Genomic DNA, 1,374 nt, shown 5'->3' on the forward strand with positions numbered 1-1,374 from the left:
CAGATAGTTTATGCCAACAATGTGAATTATGGTAGAGGTCTTGGGCCATGCTGTGTCAGTTTGACCTTTGGAGGTGCTGTAAACAGAATAACTAAGGTCAGTCACATGAGCAATCCACACTTACATGACCAACCCTCAATAAAAACCCTGAGCAGCAAGGCCCAGGTGAGCTTTGCTTGTTGCCAACACACCATACGTGCTGTCACACATCATTGCTAGGAAGATGCAGGGCTGTCTGTACAACCCCACTGGGAGGGGACAACTAACTTTTGGATCTTATGTGCTTTTTATCTTTGTTGATTTTAATCTGTATCCTTTTGCTAGAGCAAATCATAACCATGAGTGTAAAAGCTTTACTGAGTTCTGTGAGTTCTTCAAGCAAATCACTGTACTTGTATGTAGTCTTCAGGACCCCTAACTTAGAGATAAATGAGAGGAAGACCATCCCATACAAAGAGAATCGCTTGTGCAAAAACCTTGAGGTAGGAATGCAAATAAGACTTAGATGAAGAAAAAACAAGGGATCTGCTCAAGGGTCGCATTCTGATGTGGAGAAAGAACTGAACCCAGAGCTTAGATCTGCTGACCCTCACTCACAGGATTTCCCCCGAAGCAGCCTGCAACTGCAGAAATGGGACAGGCCTGGGACTCATACAGACACAGCTTCAAATCATCATTCTGCTGATATTGGTTATGTAACCCTGAGGAATCTGTTCAACCTCTATGAACCTCAGCATCCTTATCTCCAAAAAAAATTTGATGAATATTTCATGGCTTATGCAAAAAGTAAATGAGATAATGCATGTAAAATCCCTGGAATATAAGAGGGCTCTTAGTTTGAATTTTCCCCCAGAGGTAGGCCCTGAGATATTTGGATATAAATAGTTAATTTGGGGGGTGATCCCAGGAAGTACTCGGAAAGGATGGAGAAGTGACTCAAGGAAGGGGGAGAAATGCAAATTGGTATATGTTCATGAGCAGGTCGCTGCTGTAGACAAGTGGAGTTCAATCCTCCAGAGGACCTTTTGCTGACTATGCAGAATGTGTGTCAGAACTGAGTTGAGGGTAAGGGAAGCTAGGATGTCTTCCCAGCTCTTATCTGTGAAGGAGTGCTGCTTTGGGCATTTATTGCCTAGCACTTCCTGCCTGTCCCTTAATGAGTCAAGCACATGAGGGCATCCTCAGTCCCCAAGACACAGGAATCATGGAAGCTATCTTCAGGGATATGTGTGGCACACCAAAAGCATCTACTCCAATACAAATAACTGAATGTTAGTTTTCCTTCTCTTTTCTGCTTTTTGCCTAGAGCATATACCCCCAAAGATATCAGAAGAATGAAATTAATAGTTAATGTGCTAGAAACCTTGACAGAAG

Source organism: Suricata suricatta, chromosome 8 (assembly GCF_006229205.1).
Source record: "Suricata suricatta isolate VVHF042 chromosome 8, meerkat_22Aug2017_6uvM2_HiC, whole genome shotgun sequence".
Classification (NCBI taxonomy): Eukaryota; Metazoa; Chordata; class Mammalia; order Carnivora; family Herpestidae; genus Suricata; species Suricata suricatta.